Raw genomic sequence first — 21,946 nt, 5'->3', positions numbered from 1 at the left:
CAATCAAGTTTGGAACTTGGTTGACAATGTACCAGGTTGTAAGACGGTCGAGTGCAAATGGATCTTCAAGAAAAAGAACGACATGGATGGGAAAGTACACATATACAAGGGACAACTTGTTGCGAAGAGTTTCACTCAAAATCCGGAAGTTGACTATGACGAGACCTTCTTACCAGTGGCCAAGATCAAGTCTATAAGGGTTATGCTGGCCATTGCTGCATTTCATGATTATGTGTGACAACCCGAAGTTTCAGTTTGCATTAGAGTGGTATATAATTCATGAATCAAGAGAAAAGAACTCATGGGATTAACTTACTACTGCTGAGTATATGCATTAGAGTGGTATATAATTTAGATCAATAAGATTTAAGATGTGTGCTTCCTTCGTACTCCCTGTTCCTCATTGGGTTGTGGGTTTGGGGCGGAGCCACACAACTGAACACCCCATCGATCTCAATTATATACGAGTGGCATATACCGAGTATTAGTGATTAAGCCGAGTATGAGCTCTACCATGAACCTTATATTAAAACCCTTCATCCTATCCTATAGAATGGGAGCTGGAGTCAAGAGAACCATTGCGGGGTGAGCTACTAAAATGACCACAAATTCGAAATTTGTCGTCATCTCAGTTAAGCCAACATAGTAGCTAACACCCTCAGTTAGAAAAGTAACCCAAGTCGTAAGAGTCAGAGACATTGACTACGACCATCCACTCACACTTAACCCCACGAATTAAGGATATCAGCAGAGGTCCCAGAAGCCTGGAAGCTGTGACAGGTTAAACTCTGAGAAGAATGGATGAGAGACTAGGAGCCCCAAGTGACGGAACCCTATACTCTCTAGATTTAATCTAGATCGAGGAAAACTTAGAAACACCGGAAGAGTAGTTGCAAAGGATACTCGCGCTACTCAGGCACTTCGTCCATCCAGTTACGGACGAGTAGTGCCTAGAACACACCATCTCCTGACACGAGAAAAGTTACCGTCGCCCTATAGACGATTGACAGCATTATCCGAAGTTAGTACTAGAACGTTACGAACCATAGGATAACCTTCGCAACCAAGAATACTTGAATAAAGTAAAATGGTATGTTGCGTTAAGCCTTATAACCCAGATCTTAAAGAGATTGTAGACTTGACACCAGTCTAAGTGTTAGTCGATGGGTTATACTATCACACGCGCTTCCCACGAACAAGAAGGAGCCGACACCTTAGGGGATAGGGCATGTCTTAGATATTTTTGGGCTACTAGGTGTTCCAAGGAATACTACCTCTAAAGAGATAGTAGAACCACCTCCTGAAATAGCCACCCATTACAAAAATCTCTAAGGACAAAGTTAGCCCTGATTAGAGGTTATCAATGAAACAACGAAGCGAGTAAGAGCATGATTCCTTCCAGTTAGAAATCATACTGTGAAAGCACATGTTAGACGATGATGAAAAATTAGAACTTTCTAAACATCGCCTGGTAAAACCCTATCTCACCGACTTTGAGAATTTCCGTTAGAAACACCTCAAGAGTTGGAAGTGCAGGTCCATTTTGCACTAGGTCGAGATAGATGCCATGTAACCAATAGATGCCAGTGTGTAGCCAATACACCCGATGATCCAGAAAACCTCCAAGAGCCAATCAGTAGGAAATACGAATCTGAAGACGACCTGAGCCTTCTAAGAACCAACCCGGGAACTACGCCCTCAGTAATAGAGAACTCTTAGGACTTCAAAATGGCGAATCATGCCAGTGATGATCTCACCATAGAAGTACTTTATGTTCTAAGTACTGAAAAGCTCTATCTTTCCAAGAGCTTAGGACCATCCGAAATTCTTTATAAGAATTGGTCCAACTCTCGTCAGACCTCGACTACTTTTGAACTTCCATGAATTCCACGGTAGTCTATTCGCGTCTCCAGCATGGTCAGAATGGTTATCCGACGTGACTCGTATAATACCACTCGTCGTAATAGGAATCATTGAGAAACCCAACTTCGTAGAAGAACCTGTAGGAATCACGAACCGAGAGATCAAGCGAGCGAAACGAATCCGCATCCCGTTAGTGAGGGTTCGCTGGAACGCCAAGCGAAGACCGGAGTTCACTTGGGAGTGCGAGGACCAACCGAATGGGAAGTACCCTCATCTCTTCGCTCGATTGTTCATGCCTACTTCCTTGCCTAAACTCTAATTTTGGGACGAAATTCCTTATAACGGGGGGATGATGTGACAACCCGAAGTTTCCGTTTGTTTTACCTCCGTAAATAAGCACTTCAAAAATTAGCCAAATTTATCCCAAAACATTTTTGGCCAAATTTAAACCCGTACAAATATTTTATTTTATATTCGTCAAGTGAACAATTAAAAAGGAAGTATACTTTAGAATTTGCCGTTTATCACGTAAGCCGCGAAACTCCAAAATTTGGAGTTTACGGGAGTAAACTCGGAGTTTACAACCGCGAACCCCCAAGAGTATATATATGGCACTTAGCCATTTTTCTTCATTTCTTCCATTTCAAGCTAGAGAAAACCCAATTTCTCTCCCAAGGATCGTCAAGCTTTCATCCCCCAACCCTCGTATACATAAGTTCTTATATCCTAGCATACATTAAAGCTTGTTATACTTCCTTATGTCAAGAAATCATCCAAGAAACACCAAGAACAAGGTGTTTATGGTCCAAGGTGTTCTTGGACCGTAAACCCTAAAATGGGTGCCAAAGTGTTCCTTGGTTTATTCTAAGCCTTGACAACTAGCATAGATCCCTTCCTTGATGAGTTTAGCACTCGAAAATCATCATATCCCCATGATCATATGTGTTTACGGTTTTGGGAGGCCATCCCAAAACCGTAAACACCTCCAAATGGTGTTTAGATGCCCCTAATGCCTTCTAATGGTTGTGTAATGGAGTAGAGCCTTACATGCATGAACTAGGAACCCCAAAAACATGAAATAAAGGGCCAAACATGAGTTTACGGTTTCGGAAGATCTCCCAAAACCGTAAACACCTTCTAAGGGTGTTTAAGTGCCCTTAACACCTTCCAATGCTTGTATAAATGACTAGAAGCTTGCATGCATGACATAGAAGCACCAAAGCACAAAAGAAATGGACAAACATGGGTTTACGGCCGTAAACCCATGTGTTTACGACCGTAAACACCCAATGGAGTGGTCCAAGGACCGTAAACTCCAATAAGTGTCCATTTCAAGCCCTAATCACTTCCTTAGCCCTTGATTCGAGTCTAGCATAATTCCTTGAGTGGTTTAGGACCTTTGAACACCCAATGAAACCACTTCCATGAGGTTACGGCCGTAAACTCATGGGGTTTATGGTCCAGAAACCGTAAACACCCCTAAGGGTCTTCATTTGAAGAGTAAACTCCAATGTGAGTCCATACTCTCCTTACATGCAACCCTTGGTACTCCTAGCACTTGTAACAAAGTTTTTACATGTATTTGGACATCCTTACTTACTTAATTAGTTATTAAATGACTAATTGGATACTTAAATGTATCACTACTTGTTAAATAGGATCCGAGTGTGTTTTCAAGTCCTCAATTGACACATAGCATCCTATATCATCCGTTCATCCGAATCACACACGTCAGGTGAGTTCATACCCCTGAATCAATCTTTTAAATGATTTTAACTGCTTTTATAGGGGGGATACAAGTTGAACTATAGAGTTATTATATCAATCACATGTGATTAATAACTGTATAGCAAAATAGATTTTTGCTTGTCAAACTGCTTTATCCAAATGAAGGTTTTCAAATCTTGTTTCAAAGTATGAATTTCTCTTTTAGATTATCAAAGGTTTTCCAAAGATTATCAAAGGTTTTTCCAAAGGTTTTCAAAGCTTGTTTTATAAACTGACATCAAGTCATGAATTCTTATTTGTAAAGTTTTCCAAAGGTTTTACCAAAGTTTCTTCTATGCTTTTATATTGCTAAATGCATGCCTACATATGTATAGTTATATAAATAATGTTTAAAGGACTTAGAACGGCTAGTTCGCCTTATTTCCTTTTCCTCGTTGGGATGTGGTCTGGTGGGTATGGGTTATCCGTCCGAAGGTCGTTTAAATATTAGTTGTATATCAGGTATACATGTATAGTCATAAAGGTTTCTATCAGCCAATTCATTCCCTTTGGGTAGCAAAAGCATCCTTCCATCATTTATATACCTAAAATACTAGTAACTATTATAGGAATAGTTAGGAGAATCTATTTACTCTTTCTAGTATGAAGAATTCCACAAAGAGTCAGTTCATTCGCGAGTCTATACTAGTACTTAAATACTTTAAATAGAATGTGACGTACTATTTCCCGATACGACGCTTCCTAGCGCCATCGACGTGTAACAAGAGTCTCCTGGAGGGAGAGCGGACATCATGTGTATAGATCTATACAGGACAAACACTCCCGCATCCTGACTGCTAGCTACAGTCCGAGCCGGTAATGCCCAATGGGTGACATATGTCACTATACATCGCGTGACCTGGAGGGTCAGCAGGTATTCGATCGTCAATCAGCATGGTTACATACGAGTTCACATTCACCCTTTTATGTTTTAGACTTTGCTAGCTGTATCGTTCATTGATACTGTCTGGAGTCTGTATTATCTTGTTTTAGACTTTGCTAGCTGTATCGTTCATTGATACTGTCTGGAGTCTGTATTATCTTGTTTTAGACTTTGCTAGCTGTATCGTTCATTGATACTGTCTGGAGTCTGTACTATCTTGTTTTAGACTTTGCTAGATGTATCGTTCATTGATATTGTCTGGAGTCTGTATATTCTTGTTTTAGACTTTGCTAGTTGTATCGTTCATTGATACTGTCTGGAGTCTGTATTTCCTTGTTTTAGACTGAGCCAGGTGTATTGTTCATTCGATACCCTCCTGGAGTCTATGTTTTACTTATTTTTAGACTTTGCAAGGCGTCCCGCCTGAAGTCTATGATTTATTTACCTTTAAGCTTTACGAGGCATCTCGCCTGGAGTCTAGGTTTTATTTACTTTTAGCCAGCAGTGTTACTGCTGAGGTAGAAATATTATTTTCCCCTATTACTTTGCCTTGTGACTTTCTCACAATTTCTTTAAAGTAAAAACTATATTTTGATAATGATAGTACTTTGGGGAAATTACTCCTTAAACATAATACAATTGTGTCTTGGTAGAAGACTGCTTTTATTTAGAAAATATAGGATTTTCTGGAAAGAATTCTAATACTCTGTAGATTCTAAACTACCATCTTTCAGGAGGTTATTTTGAATAAAAATGTGTATTTATACTAATGTCATTAAATACTTATGAACTCACCAGCATTATAAAAATGATGATACTCGCTTTCTAAATAACTTGTATTCTCAGGTCATCGATAGACAAGTACATCCCGGGAGCTTTTGTGAAGTCAGCCTAGTACCAAGTTGCATCTATGTTATTCTCTGTATTTACTTTGATGTTGTTATGAAACGTAACCTATGTAAAATTATTACTATTAATTCAACGGTTGTTGTACTTTGATTACTATACTGCATATGTTGTGATACTTGACATGACGTCCTCCACCCCAGAACGTATTCTGCCGTTCTCGGTTTTGGGGTGTGACAGATTGGTATCAGAGCATTGTTTATAGTGAGCTAAGTATATATAATCATAAAAGATATACAACCTATAAATACATTAGGGATAAAACACTCTGACCTAGAATTATACTTTAAAATATAACCATATTTTACAAAAGTATAAGAACATCCAGAACATAAACACCCGAACAAAGTATCACAAGAAGAAGAAGAATAAAAGTCTTTGGATGTTGACCATTGTCACACCCCAAAACCGAGAATGGCGGAAACGTTCTGGGGTGGAGGACGTCATGTATGTATCACAACAATGTAAAGTAGTAAACAAGCAACAATATCATTCATTGCATTAATAGAATAATTCTGCTTACAAGTGTGTTCTTTCATAGTATAAAACAACATAATGAATACTCAAAATAAAAGACGAGTCTTGACTGCTCCGTCTTCTCTAAACCTTGCATCGGTACCTGTCTATTTGTAACCTGAGAATACAAGTTATTTTGAAAGCGAGTATCAGCAATAAAGCTGGTGAATTCATAAGTATTTTAATGTTATTGCTTTGAAAAGTTGTTATGAAAGACTGGTGAATGTTTGATGAAACATTTAGTATAAGTATGAAAACCCGAGAAAATCCCATATTTCCTACTAGTATAAAAAGTAGTCTTCTACCAAGACCCGAATGTTTTAAAAGTAGTCTTCTACCAAGACCTGAATGTTTTGAAAGTGGTCTTCTACCAAGACCTGACTGTTTTGAAAGTAGTCTTCTACCAAGACCTGAATGTTTTGAAAGTAGTCTTCTACCAAGACCTGGTTGTTTTGAAAGTAGTCTTCTACCAAGACCTGAATGTTTTGGAAGTACGCATCACTTGTAAATGTGACGGTTTTTCCCCTGTTTAACTATTATTATAAAACTATAAAAGTAATAATATAATAAATTATGTTGTATCCTTTGGTACTAAGATATTCTAGTATAATCTACCTCGTCGGTTATGTGAACGTGACACAAAATAAAGGTAACAATATAATTATATAGGTATTAGTCTACCCCGTCGTTATGTGAATGTATCACAAAATAAAGGTAATGAGCTAATAACTTAAGTATTATCCTTTGGTACTAGAATAAACACGGCGTGGAAACTCGCCGTAAATGGATCAACCGTAGACATCCGTAGATGTGCATTTACCTCTGTTGCTAACAGCAGGGTGTAGGAATAGTTAGTCCCTTAAGTATACATGTAATGGTATCAACCGTAGACATCCGTAGATGTGCATTTACCTCTGTAGCTAACAGAGGGATTAGGAGTGGTTAACCCCTTATAGTATCCTTTGGTACTAGGATAGACAGATCTAATCTAATAATATCTATGCATATAATATGTAATAGTATCTTATCATATAGTATCTATGTAAAGGTATCCCTGTAAGAGTATCCATATAAGTGTATCCATGTAAGAGGAATCTCTGTAAGAGTATCCCTTCATATAGCATGTAGTATAGACTCATGAGTGAACTGACTCTGGTGTAATTCCTTGTAATAGGAATAATGTTTTGTTTCCCCTAAACTATTGCTATAATAGTTTACTGGAATGTAATTGATGAGTGTCCAAGTAGGTTTATACACCCTTGCTACCCAAGAGTGTCGGAACTGAACTAACTGATGGATCTTTTATGTCTATATAGGTACACATGATATATAACTAATATTTAGATGACATTCGGAAGAATAACTGATACCCTAAGGCCACATCCCAACGAGAAAAAAAAAGAAATAAGGCGAGCTAGCCGTTCTAAGTCTTTTAAACCTTTCTTATTTAACTATACATATATAGGCAAGCATTTAACAATATAAAAGTATAAAAGAAGTTTTGTAAAACCTTTGAAAAGTTTAATAAATAAGAATTTATGACTTGATGTCAGTTTATAAAACGATTCGAAAACAGTTGACAAGACAGTTTAAGTGTAAGAAAACCTTTGTTTGAAGCACAACTATAACAGATTCAAAAAGGAAACATACAGTTTGTAAGAAAGTTTCTAAAAGTGTTTTAACATGTAAAAACGTTTGAGAAAGCTATTTGAAGTACTCTGTTTGGTGAAACGGCTAAAAGTGTAGTAAGTCCAATTGTATGTTAGTTATAAATCACATGTGATTGATTACATAACCAAAAAGTATAACAAAGATTTATGTCTTTCACACGGGGATAACCGTGTGTTTACTTGTATTCCCCCCCTTAAAAGTGTATAAAAAGCATTTATAAAGCATTTGAAAGTGTAGATTATAGGGGTATCATCTCACTTGATTGAAGTGGTTGATTTGAAGTAGTCGAGAGAAGAATCGAGCATAACTTCGACAGGAAAAGTTGAAAACGCAGGAAAATCTCAGGATTCTCGGGACTCTCGCGAGTGTAGAACTTCCTTCGGGACTAGTGTGAAAACCGGGGCTTCGGGATGGTTTATCGAGGTAATTTCGCAGAGTAACAACACTTAGATGGAAAGAGATGAGCACCTAACTCGGAAAAGCCTTGAAATCTATTTATAGGCCAACTTTTGGGGTCCCACGTCGTGGCAATAAGGTTGCCACGTCGTGGGGTCGATCCTTATCCTCTTCCATGGACGAGACGTCTTCTGCCAAGCCTGAAAACCCCATCAGTCACTGTGCCACGTCGTGGCCAGCCTGACAGCCTCGAATTTTGTGTCTCGAACTTGTAAAATCTGTAACTTCTGCGTACGAGCTCCGTTTTCAACGTTCTTTATATGCACGCGTAGGTGAGATTACGCTCTACAACTTTCGTTTAGACTCTGTCGGCTAATTTTGACTTTATTTTTAATATAATATTTTTAACGGGCCAGGACTGGAAAAGTCCGTTAAAAATCCATAACTTCTTCATCCGACGTCCGTTTTCGCCAGACTTTTCACCGTTGCACTACTATTGTTGCGATCTTCGATTCTCATTTATGTTGTTTTGGCCAAAAGTCTCTCGATCTCTATTTCGAGTTTTTAGCTGTCTACTGCTATATCCGAAACTTGGAAAAATCATAACTTCCTCATACGAAGTCAGATTTGGACGTTCTTTTTACGTACGTTTGCGGTTTAATGATATCTACAACTTTCATTTAGATACCTAAGATTAAAAACTATTGTATTGAAACTTCGCATTTTTCGTTTATCGGTGTTGCCGGTTTTGTCGAGAATCTTCGATTGGTCAAAACTTCTTCGTTATAACTCGGATTTTAGTGTTCTTTATATGTACGAAAACCTTGATACGATTCCTACCACTTTGTTTAACCCAAATAAGATTTTACGAAAGTTAAATTTTGATCTAAATTTGACTGGTGTTACATTATATTGTTTCGAAATGTCGGGTTGTCACATCATCCCCCTGTTAGAGGGAATTTCGTCCCGAAATTAGAGTTTATGCATAACTGATAACTTTGCTACATATAGAAGTTTCATTTGATGCTCGCATTCCCAGGTGAACTCAGGTCCTCGCTTGGCATTTCAGCGAACCTTTCACTATCGGGATACGACTTTTCTTCTTTCGTTTGACTTAACTGGTATGATAACTCTTCTTTGTCGAATGTGTGTTGAGTGTTTTTGTGGTCTGTGAGAGTATTATACCTTGTACCCTACAAGTAGTGTCTCCAGATCTTCGGAGCAATTACCATTGCTCCTGACTCAAGATCATGTGTTGTATAGTTAACTTCTTGCGTCTTAAGCTGTCTTGAGGTATAGGCAGTGACCTTTCCTCTTGTATAAGAACGCAACCAAGCCCTTGGTTGGATGCATCGCCTTTCACCACAAAATCTTCTATCCCCTTTGAGAGGGATAATATCGGTGCGGTGCACCAGGCTTACTTTAGCGCTTGGAACGCTCTTTCTTGTTTACAGACAAGTCCGGTGCTCCTCCAAATGAGAAACTTGGCCTAAAGAATCCTCTTCTGAGGAGTTCGTTAAGCTGTCTGGGAAGTTCCAGTATCTTAGTTGGAGTTAGACGATAAGGTGATTTGGCTACTGGGGTAGCCCTTGTAACGAAGTCGATTCTGAACTCGAATTGACGTTGTGGTGGTAATCCCAGTAGTTCTTCTGGAAAGGTGTTGGGAAAGTCGCATACTTTTGGGATGTTCTGAATGTCCTTCACTTCTTGGCTCGTATCGACGATGTGTGCAAGGAATATGTGATATTCCCTTTGTAAGCGCTTTTGAGCTTAAATACACGAAATGATGCGAAGGTTCGTACTTGATTTGTCTCCGTAAATAACAAGAGGTTCTTTGATAGGGAGGTTAAGATGAACTGCTTTCCCAAAGTGCTTGATATCGGCTTGATGTAGACTCAACCAATTCATACTGATTATGACGTCTTCGCTAGAAAGACGTTTACTGAGAAGGAGACGTACGCACGAAACTGGTATTGTGCAGATCGAATTGACTCAAGTTGTATGATAAAATCGGAATCACTTGGAAATAAAGGCACTAGATTTGATCATAAAGGCGTTACAGACAAAACACAACAGTGCAACTTTTTAACAGAGTTACAGTACTTTAGAGTAACTACAGGAATACTGCTGCAAACAAAGTATACTACAAAAGGCAAGTATACGCAGCACGAGGGTCCCTTAACTGACGGGATCTCGCAAAAGATAAGACTCGAGTTGCACTAGTTTTAAACATGTTTTAAAAACATACATAATACTGACGATTGGAAGTGAACCTATACTATAGTAGGGTCCTTCGTTGCCTCTTTCCATTATGAGGTCAAACTCCTCCGGATTCACCGTCGTTCTCCTCTGTTGGACAGTCCCTCTTGAAGTGTCCCATTACGCCACATAGATGACATATTCGAGAGATTTCGACATTGGTGGTTGAAGTAATGTGTTGGATCCGAGTCTTGCAGTAACGGACGGTGTGTCCCTTTTTATTGCAGTTTAAGCACTGCATTTTCCGACAAGGTCCATGATGGTGATAGGTGCATTTGTTGCACTTTGGGAGATTGCCAGCATATTGTCTGGCCGGGTTAGGGATAACTGGAATACTAGAAGGGATGGTAGTAGGAGTTACAGAAGTCTTGGTTTCGAAGGTTGCCACAGGTTGTTGTCTTTTGCTCGCCCCTTGGGGTGATTTGCCTTTAGCTTTAGCCCAGACCTTTCGTTTGTTATTCTTGGGCTTGGGATTCGGGGTGTCGGGGTAGTTTGTTGCTCGATGAGGTACTTGATTGTTACTTGGATTGGAATTATTGTTAACAATCCCACTAACATTCGCGTTGTTAGCGTTAAGGTGGGTCAGAACAGCTGACACGGCAGCCGAGACTGCAGCTTGAAAGGTAGCTGCATCAATCTGAAGAGTTGGTGTTTGGTTGATGGGTTGATCGTTTTCCTTCGGCGACATGATTCTGTTATGCGGAAAGAAAATGAATTTGTGAGCGAGTATGGTTGAACCTAGACGTAGTTCGATCGTTCATGTAAAGAGTAAAAATGTGCTCTCGAGGGTTTGACCTACATCCCTATGATGCAGTCCTAGTACAGAGCAAAAGTAAGTTCATAGAATGGTCTCAAGACGTTTGACGTTCAAACCAGGGTACCATTGGTTGGTAAATAACATGATCCAACCTTTGAAAGAGAATTGGGAATGATCCCTGAGCTAAATTACCCTAGTCCAATAACTTGACTAGAGTGGGTTTCAGATAGACTGCAATGAAAGCATAATGAAAGCATTTGAACAAAGATTGACATGGAAGTTAGCCGACTGTCGATATCATTGATGTTTAAGATGTAATAGGTTTGGGGAAATTGACCATGTTGTAGGTCTTACATCATATTCGGAGTAGAAAAGTCTTTGACAGCATAAGGACTTAACTAAAAGTACTTACAGTACAAGGCAGTCACATAGAAAGTACTACACAGAACATAGATAGGAACACGGTTCTTTGAAACAAAGAAGGAAGTAAGGTATCTCTTACTGGCGACGGTCACCCCTATGGTGAACCCTTAGTTCAGCTAGTTGACGTTCCATATCAAGCAGGCATCTTTCGTACACCCTCTGGCGTACTTGGAGCTCTATGACTTCGGCTCGTGTTCCAGCCAGTGTTCGTAGCAGGGTTTCATGGTCTCTCTCAGATCTCTCATGAATGTGTTCAAGGCGATTGGTGCGGATGGTATGCATCCTTGCATTCCCATCAACCTCTGCGATGCGATGGAGAGCTGTCCTGCCCTGAATCTCGTTTCGGGAAACTCTGCGGACCAGAATTGGAAGAATTCTGTCTGCTGAGCTTCCTTCACTTGTGTTGTAGAAGCTTCGGTCTCCATCAAACGGCATAGGTTGATCTTGCTCTTCCCTCCCTGTCTCCAAACATTCTACCCAAGGGGGCGTCGGGCCATGAAAAGCAGGACGAGGGTTAGGATTTGGAACAAGAGCCATCGGGGGTAGGTTCTCTACTTCAGGTTCGGAGTCAGACCCTTCAGCAAAGCCTTCAGCTTGGTGACCATCCATAGGGATTTGGTGATCAACCACTGGCTCCTCTCCGAGCCATCCAGCATTGTCGTGGTTAGGGTAGTACGGGTTGCCGTGGGGATGGAATCCAGCCATGATATCTACGCGAGAAAAGGGATAATAAGAACTAACTAAATAGACGAACAAACTAAGATAATTATAAGATGATCTTTATCAGTTGCTTCAATACTTGTTTAGTGCATACCAGTTATATGTATTTAGGATAGGATAGACCTTCGAATAAGTGACCCTAACCCTAAGCCCCCAACCCAACGAGGACAGGACATAAAGCAAAGATTCACAGATTCTAAGTCTATGACATCCTAGTACATATAACATTAGTGTATCTACTAAACAACTATTGACATACTGATAAAAATCTATTTAGTTCTCAGATAAGCAATTATGGTAACACTAAATACCCCTATGGTATTTCATTGTGGTCGTGTTGGTAAGTTTTTACACTTGTTGCCACATCACAACCATTCTTGGGCATATGCTAATCACTTCTCGGACCAGCATAGTTGATCAGGCTATGCCATTCCCAGGACTGACCATACATCCCCAAGCTTACTTGTGATATTCAACAATCGTAATACTTTTGTTCTTGTCATTGTGACACTGATTTTAGTATGAATGCAGACATGTATACTTAATTAAATATTTTATTATTTAAAAGTATAAACTCTTGGTCAGAGTATTTTAATCCCATTGTATTTATAGTTAGTATATCTTTTATGGGTTGATATACTCAATTCACTATAAACAATGCTCTGATACCAATCTGTCACACCCTAAAACCGAGAATGGCGGAAACGTTCTAGGGTGGAGGACGTCATGTATGTATCACAACAATGTAAAGTAGTAAACAAGCAACAATATCATCCATTGCATTAATAGAATAATTCTGCTTACAAGTGTGTTCTTTCATAGTATAAAACAACATAATGAATACTCAAAATAAAAGACGAGTCTTGACTGCTCCGTCTTCTCTAAACCTTGCATCGGTACCTGTCTATTTGTAACCTGAGAATACAAGTTATTTTGAAAGCGAGTATCAGCAATAAAGCTGGTGAATTCATAAGTATTTTAATGTTATTGCTTTGAAAAGTTGTTATGAAAGACTGGTGAATGTTTGATGAAATATTTAGTATAAGTATGAAAACCCAAGAAAATCCCATATTTCCTACTAGTATAAAAAGTAGTCTTCTACCAAGACCCGAATGTTTTAAAAGTAGTCTTCTACCAAGACCTGAATGTTTTGAAAGTAGTCTTCTACCAAGACCTGACTGTTTTGAAAGTAGTCTTTTACCAAGACCTGAATGTTTTGAAAGTAGTCTTCTACTAAGACCTGACTGTTTTGAAAGTAGTCTTCTACCAAGACCTGAATGTTTTGGAAGTACGCATCACTTGTAAATGTGACGGTTTTTCCCCTGTTTAACTATTATTATAAAACTATAAAAGTAATAATATAATAACTTATGTTGTATCCTTTGGTACTAAGATATTCTAGTATAATCTACCTCGTCGGTTATGTGAACGTGACACAAAATAAAGGTAACAATATAATTATATAGGTATTAGTCTACCCCGTCGTTATGTGAATGTATCCCAAAATAAAGGTAATGAGCTAATAACTTAAGTATTATCCTTTGGTACTAGAATAAACACGACGTGGAAACTCACCGTAAATGGATCAACCGTAGACATCCGTAGATGTGCATTTACCTCTGTTGCTAACAGCCGGGTGTAGGAATAGTTAGTCCCTTAAGTATACCTGTAATGGTATCAACCGTAGACATCCGTAGATGTGCATTTACCTCTGTAGCTAACAGAGCGATTAGGAGTGGTTAACCCCTTATAGTATCCTTTGGTACTAGGATAGACAGATCTAATCTAATAATATCTACGCATATAATATGTAATGGTATCTTATCATATAGTATCTATGTAAAAGTATCCCTGTAAGAGTATCCATATAAGTGTATCCATGTAAGAGGAATCTCTGTAAGAGTATCCCTTCATATAGCATGTAGTATAGACTCATGAATGAACTGACTCTGGTGTAATTCCTTGTAATAGGAATAATGTTTTGTATCCCCTAAACTATTCCTATAATAGTTTACTGGAATGTAATTGATGAGTGTCCAAGTAGGTTTATACACCCTTGCTACCCAAGAGTGTCGGAACTGAACTAACTGATGGATCTTTTATGTCTATATAGTTATACATGATATATAACTATTATTTAGACGACATTCGGAAGAATAACTGATACCCTAAGGCCACATCCCAACGAGAAAAAAAAAGAAATAAGGCGAGCTAGCCGTTCTAAGTCTTTTAAACCTTTCTTATTTAACTATAAATATATAGGCAAGCATTTAACAATATAAAAGTATAAAAGAAGTTTTGTAAAACCTTTGAAAAGTTTAATAAATAAGAATTTATGACTTGATGTCAGTTTATAAAACGATTCGAAAACAGTTGACAAGACAGTTTAAGTGTAAGAAAACCTTTGTTTGAAGCACAACTATAACAGATTCAAAAAGGAAACATACAGTTTGTAAGACAGTTTCTAAAAGTGTTTTAACATGTAAAAACGTTTGAGAAAGCTATTTGAAGTACTCTGTCTGGTGAAAAGGCTAAAAGTGTAGTAAGTCCAATTGTATGTTAGTTATAAATCACATGTGATTGATTACATAACCAAAAAGTATAACAAAGATTTATGTCTTTCACACGGGGATAACCGTGTGTTTACTTGTATTCCCCCCCTTAAAAGTGTATAAAAAGCATTTATAAAGCATTTGAAAGTGTAGATTATAGGGGTATGATCTCACTTGATAGAAGTGGTTGATTTGAAGTAGTCGAGAGAAGAATCGAGCAGAACTTTGACAAGAAAAGTTGAAAAAGCGGGAAAATCTCGGGATTCTCGGGACTCTCGAGAGTGTAGAACTTCCTTCGGGACTTGAGTGTGAAAATCGGGGCTTCGGGATGGTTTATCGAGGTAATTTCGCAGAGTAACAGCACTGAGATGGAAAGAGATGAGCACCTAACTCGGAAAACCCTTGAAATCTATTTATAGGCCAACTTTTGGGGTCCCACGTCGTGGCCATATGGTTGCCACGTCGTGGGGTCGATCCTTATCCTCTTCCATGGACGAGACGTCTTTTGCCAAGCCTGAAAACCCCATCAGTCACTGTGCCACGTCGTGGCCATCTGTGCCACATCGTGGCCAGCCTGACAGCCTCGAATTTTGTGTCTCGAACTTGTAAAATCCGTAACTTCTGCGTACGAGCTCCGTTTTCAACGTTCTTTATATGCACGCGTAGGCGAGATTATGCTCTACAACTTTTGTTTAGACTCCGTCGGCTAATTTTGAATTTATTTTTAATATAATATTTTTAACGGGCCAGGACTGGAAAAGTCCGTTAAAAATCTATAACTTCTTCATCCGACGTCCGTTTTCGCCAGACTTTTCACCGTTGCACTACTATTGTTGCGATCTTCGATTCTCATTTATGTTGTTTTGGCCAAAAGTCTCTCGATCTCTATTTCGAGCTTGTAGCTGTCTACTGCTATATCCGAAATTTGGAAAAATCATAACTTCCTCATACGAAGTCAGATTTGGACGTTCTTTTTACGTACGTTTGCGGTTTAATGATATCTACAACTTTCATTTAGATACCTAAGATTTAAAACTATTGTATTGAAACTTCGCGTTTTTCGTTTATCGGTGTTGCTGGTTTTGTCGAGAATCTTCGATTGGTCAAAACTTCTTCGTTATAACTCGGATTTTAGTGTTCTTTATATGTACGAAAACCTTGATATGATTCCTATCACTTTATTTAACCCAAATAAGATTTTAGGAAAGTTAAATTTTGACCTATATTTGACTGGTGTTACATTATATTGTTTCGAAATGTCGGGTTGTCACAACCATTACCGTCAAACCTGGGCAGTTATGTAATCGTAAGCTGGAATAAATATAGCCTGATCAGCTATATTTATTTGAGATGCGATGAACGTGTGCTTGGGATTGATGGTGGTGTTGCAACAGGTCTGAAACTTACCAAATAGGAATGCTAGAGCCAAACATAAAGTCAAAATACGATAAGAGTATTTTAGGATACTAAAAGACTAACAATAAACCCAGAAGCATGCTCAGAAGTTAAGAATCAAACATGTAATTAAAATACCATAGGGGTATTTTAGGATCCATAGATAACCTTGCGTGAAAACCAAAGAGATCCTTATTGATAGACCTATGATTACAGAGTGTATACTTCCAAGGTTATATATAGTGAAGATCCCATAGGCTAAGAATGCGTGGTTTCGCTCTACTTCCTTTTCCTCGTTGGGATGTGGATATAGAGTAGTACCACATATTCGAAGGCCTATCGGATCTAAGTTATATATGATTTGTGTACGCTGTGTAATTGCAGCAGGACCCGATATGGATCACCCAGTGAAATGTTTTAATAATCTCTTAGGATTCTTTAGACATTTCCATTCTCGCACGAACCCTTTAGAGAACCTTATCCACTTCAGTGATCAGCAGAAGAGTCGATTCAGACCCATAAGAGGTTCATTGAGAAGGTTTCCAATTAGGAAATAAATGAACAGGGACGAGACTGTTGAAACCATCATGTGCCTATACCTTTTAAGGACATCGGTGGGAAATTCGCCTGAACTTCCGAGATTCCAGTCATCCATCCCGAAGTGATGACACTCAGAGTCAGAATCGAAAGTGAGACGGAGTAGAAATTCAATATGTCTACAAGAGAAGAGAACCTTAGATAAGTACCCGAAGAAAACCAACGCCGATTTCAGTCAGGGATAAGAGGTGGACAGAGGGAACCAATACATGGAACTCGAGAAGTGTCTTTTCCTCCTTATCGTCACGCTAATAAATCCATAAAATTTTACAATTGAGTGAGTTAGTGATTACACTACTCACACTATGTGCTAGGAAAAATCATATTTCCCGTCACAATTAATACGAATAGATCGGATCTCGAAACCTCGATTGAGAGTGTTTAAGACATAAGTCTTCATGAGCCTTTTCTTTCGAAATCTTCGTTCCGAACTTCCCTCAAATCTTTCCAAACCAGAGAGTAAATCTCTCCAGCATAAAGATAACTTAGTAGGAACGACTCCCACCTTATGGCTTTCCGATACACTTACTCCTACCTTGTTACACAGACTGCATCATAGGGATGTGGGTCGACACTCAGATAACCATAACTCAAGGCGCGGGAAAAATTTATGCCTATCATAGTAAAGAAAGGTACATCCGGGGTTAACCATCGTCTCTCATCAGCTTGTGTTCCTTTTCATGTAGGAAAAACCATGCCTCCGAAGAAACGTAACCAACCCGCTGGCAAGAAACCGACTCTCCTATTCGATGAAGCTACGTTCCAAGCTGCAGTCTCAGCAGCCGTAGCAGCTGTCATGGCTCACCTGAATGCTAACAACGCCAATGTTAGCAGGAGCCCTATCGGGATTTCCGATCAAAGCAATGGACAGCAGCAACGAACACCCGTGTACCCAGCCACCCAAGAACCCCAACCAAATCCACTGAAAAGAAAGTTCAAGAACGAGGAGGGAAGTACCTCGACTCAAGGACCTCCCAAAGGTCAACGAGCTGAGGTAGCCAGTACCCTTGTCAACCCTTCCGTCCCGACTCCAAGAAGACCATACCTAGGAAACCTTTCTCGCTGCGGCAGGTGTAACTACCATCATCATGGTATCTGTCAAGAACTCTTTTGCGTTAGGTGCAACATGAAGGGGCATATCGCCCGCTTCTGTAGAACCCCGGTTGAGTTCATTACATCAACCACCAATGTGGGGACCAGCCCAGTATGCCACCTATGTGGTGAAGTTGGACACTTCAAGGGGGACTGCTCAACTGAAAGAAATGACAGGGGCGCAGGAGGAGTCTAACCCTAGTGCCTGAAGAGAACATCAAGGAACCCGGTAGAATTTTGGTACGTCTCTCTCTCCATCCCGAGTAGTTAACCGAAAACATTAAATGATAAATTATAATTGTAATTACTCTCTCATTAAGGCGAAAGTCGCAGCACTGTTATAAAATTCAAAATCCATCAGGTAAAGCTATAATGGATCGATATATACGTTAAGGCCATGTATAATTAGGATTGATAGACCTCGAGTGAGCGATGCTGCCTCATTTCCTGTTCCTCGTTGGGTTGTGGATTTAGGGCGGAGTCGCTCAGTCAACAGTCCTTTCCACCTTAATGATACATGACTAGTGTATACTAGGCGATTATAGAGAGGCCTCGTGAGAAATCCATTCATGAAAAGTACATTATTCCGAAACATCAGGACCCCCTAGAGTTCCGCGTCGATTCCATCGGTCCAAGTATCCGCGACAATGATACCATGGACGAAACCCGAGACGCTAAGAACTTGTGTGCCCTGTTCAGCACATGGTCCTATCGATCCTCATTCCATATCATGTCGATGTTTTTTAAATTCGACGCTGCCATCAATCATGGTTCGACTTATTGCGACCATGTGAAAATTCCTAAGTGTTGTGTGAAGAGAACTTTCACCATAGTCAATTCGTCAAATAAAGGTTCTTCAGAACCTAATAAGAAAACCTAATGCGATCCGTCGGTCGTCTCTCTTATCTAAAACCTTCCGAAGTACCCAGGAGAAGGGTACCACACGCTGTTAACCAACCCCTCCTTAGACAGATAGAACCAGAAGCGAAAGGCACTGCAGGTATCCCAGAAGACAACAACCACCCAAAACCTACTCAGTAGATCCCCCGGAAAGGCCCTTAGCACCACACAACCAGGTTCGTGGGTTTGGGGTGGAGCCACACAACTGAACATCTCGTCGATCTCAATTATATACGACTGGCATACACCGAGTATTAGTGATTAAGTTGAGTATGAGCTCTACCACGAACCTTATATTAAAACCCTTCATCCTATCCTATAGAATGGGAGCTGGAGTCAAGAGAACCATTGCGGGGTGAACTACTAAAATGACTACAAATTCGAAATTTGTCGTCATCTCAGTTAAGCCAACATAGTAGCTAACACCCTCAGTTAGAAAAGTAACCCAAGTCGTAAGAGTCAGAGACATTGACTACGACCATCCACTCACACTTAACCCCACGAATTAAGAATATCAGCAGAGGTCCCAGAAGCCTGGAAGCTGTGACAGGTTAAACCCTGAGAAGAATGGATGAGAGACTAGGAGCCCCAAGTGACGGAACCCTATACTCTCTAGATTTAATCTAGATCAAGGAAAACTTAGAAACATCGGAAGAGTGGTTGCAAAGGATACTCGCGCTACTCAGGCACTTCGTCCATCTAGTTACGGACGAGTAGTGCCTAGAACACACCATCTCCTCACACGAGAAAAGTTACCGTCGCCCTATAAACGATTGACTGCATTCTCCGAAGTTAGTACTAGAACGTTAAGAACCCCAGGATAACCTTCGCAACCAAGAATACTTGAATAAAGTAAAATGGTATGTTGCGTTAAGCCTTATAACCCAGATCTTAAAGAGATTGTAGACTTAACACCAGTCTAAGTGTTAGTCGATGGGTTATACTATAACACGCGCTTCCCACGAACAAGAAGGAGCCGACACCTTAGGGGATAGGGCATGTCTTAGATATTTTTGGGCTACTAGGTGTTCCAAGGAATACTACCTCTAAAGAGATAGTAGAACCACCTCCTGAAATAGCCACCCATTATAAAAATCTCTAACGACAAAGTTAGCCCTGATCAGATACTGTTATCCATGAAACAGCGAAGCGAGTAAGAGCATGATTCCTTCCAGTTAGAAATCATACTGTGAAAGCACATGTTAGACGATGATGAAAAATTAGAACTTTCTAAACATCGCCTGGTAAAACCCTATCTCACCGACTTTGAGAATTTCCGTTAGAAACACCTCAAGAGTTGGAAGTGCAGGTCCATTTTGCACTAGGTCGAGATAGATGCCATGTAACCAATAGATGCCAGTGTGTAGCCAATACACTCGATGATCCAGAAAACCTCCAAGAGCCAATCAGTAGGAAATACGAATCTGAAGACGACCTGAGCCTTCTAAGAACCAACCCGGGAACTACACCCTCAGTAATAGAGAACTCTTAGGACTTCAAAATGGCGAATCATGCCAGTGATGATCTCACCATAGAAGTACTTTATGTTCTAAGTACTGAAAAGCTCTATCTTTCCAAGAGCTTAGGACCATCCGAAATTCTTTATAAGAATTGGTCCAACTCTCCTCAGACCTCGACTACTTTTGAAATTCCATGAATTCCACCGTAGTCTATTCGCGTCTCCAGCATGGTCAGAATGCTTATCCGACGTGACTCGTATAATCCCACTCGTCGTAATAGGAATCATTGAGAACCCCAACTTCGTAGAAGAACCTATAGGAATCACGAACCGAGAGATCAAGCGAGCGAAACGAATCCGCATCCCGTTAGTGAGGGTTCGCTGGAACGCCAAGCGAAGACCGGAGTTCACTTGGGAGTGCGAGGACCAACCGAATGGGAAGTACCCTCATCTCTTCGCTCGATTGTTCATGCCTACTTCCTTGCCTAAACTCTAATTTCGGGACGAAATTCCTTCTAAGAGGGGGATGATGTGACAACCCGAAGTTTCCGTTTGTTTTACCTCCGTAAATAAGCACTTCAAAAATTAGCCAAATTTATCCCAAAACATTTTTGGCCAAATTTAAACCCGTACGAATATTTTATTTTATATTCGCCAAGAGAACAATTAAAAAGGAAGTATACTTTAGAATATGCCGTTTATCACGTAAGCCGCGAAACTCAAAAATTTGGAGTTTACGGGAGTAAACTCGGAGTTTACAACCGCGAACCCCCGAGAGTATACATATGGCACTTAGCTATTTTTCTTCATTTCTTCCATTTCAAGCTAGAGAAAACCCAATTTCTCTCCCAAGGATCGTCAAGCTTTCATCCCCCAACCCTCGTATACATAAGTTCTTATATCCTAGCATACATTAAAGCTTGTTATACTTCCTTATGTCAAGAAATCATCCAAGAAACACCAAGAACAAGTTGTTTACGGTCCAAGGTGTTCTTGGACCGTAAACCCTAAAATGGGTGCCAAAGTGTTCCTTGGTTTATTCTAAGCCTTGACAACTAGCATAGATCCCTTCCTTGATGAGTTTAGCACTCGAAAATCATCATATCCCCATGATCATATGTGTTTACGGTTTGGGGAGGCCATCCCAAAACCGTAAACACCTCCAAATGGTGTTTAGATGCCCCTAATGCCTTCTAATGGTTGTGTAATGGAGTAGAGCCTTACATGCATGAACTAGGAACCCCAAAAACATGAAATGAAGGGCCAAACATGAGTTTACGGTTTCGGAAGGTCTCCCAAAACCGTAAACACCTTCTAAGGGTGTTTAAGTGCCCTTAACACCTTCCAATGCTTGTATAAATGACTAGAAGCTTGCATGCATGACATAGAAGCACCAAAGCACAAAAGAAATGGACAAACATGGGTTTACGGCTGTAAACCCATGTGTTTACGACCGTAAACACCCAATGGAGTGGTCCAAGGACCGTAAACTCCAATAAGTGTCCATTTCAAGCCCTAATCACTTCCTTAGCCCTTGATTCGAGTCTAGCATAATTCCTTGAGCGGTTTAGGACCTTTGAACACCCAATGACACCACTTCCATGAGGTTACGGCCGTAAACTCATGGGGTTTATGGTCCAGAAACCGTAAACACCCCTAAGGGTCTTCATTTGAAGAGTAAACTCCAATGTGAGTCCATACTCTCCTTACATGCAACCCTTGGTACTCCTAGCACTTGTAGCAAAGTTTTTACATGTATTTCGACATCCTTACTTGCTTAATTAGTTATT

Source organism: Lactuca virosa, chromosome 3 (assembly GCF_052849685.1).
Source record: "Lactuca virosa cultivar CGN04683 chromosome 3, Lactuca_virosa_CGN04683_v6, whole genome shotgun sequence".
In the NCBI taxonomy this organism is placed as follows: domain Eukaryota; kingdom Viridiplantae; phylum Streptophyta; class Magnoliopsida; order Asterales; family Asteraceae; genus Lactuca; species Lactuca virosa.
Note: the sequence above shows the minus strand (reverse complement) of the source record.